Source organism: Bison bison, unplaced genomic scaffold, assembly GCF_000754665.1.
Source record: "Bison bison bison isolate TAMUID 2011002044 unplaced genomic scaffold, Bison_UMD1.0 scf7180017846183, whole genome shotgun sequence".
Classification (NCBI taxonomy): domain Eukaryota; kingdom Metazoa; phylum Chordata; class Mammalia; order Artiodactyla; family Bovidae; genus Bison; species Bison bison.
In genome coordinates this window covers 6,480-6,693 of record NW_011476756.1, presented here as the reverse complement: position 1 = coordinate 6,693, position 214 = coordinate 6,480, and the positions used below count along the sequence as shown (strand labels likewise).

General features: G+C 41.1%; 1 protein-coding gene across 1 annotated transcript in view; it reads right to left on the bottom strand.

Moving 5' to 3' along the window:
- The window catches only part of ABCB7 (ATP-binding cassette, sub-family B (MDR/TAP), member 7), a 10,260-nt gene that overhangs the window by 8,849 nt on the left and 1,197 nt on the right, over positions 1-214 (bottom strand). The gene's annotated exons all lie outside the window — the stretch shown is intronic.

The window sequence follows — 214 nt, the reverse complement described above, 5'->3', positions numbered from 1 at the left end:
TGGACAGGGAGGCCTAGTGTGCTGCAGTCCATGGGGTTGCAAAGAGTCGGACATGACTGAGTGACTGAACTGAACTGAGCCCATAAGGTCTTATTATAGATAAATGCACAGTATCTGTTCAGGTTTTATGATCTAATTCAATTCTTCCAAGAAACAAATGATAAAATTGATATCCTGAAAAATCCAAGTGCTTTGACTAAGCATGCCGCAACTC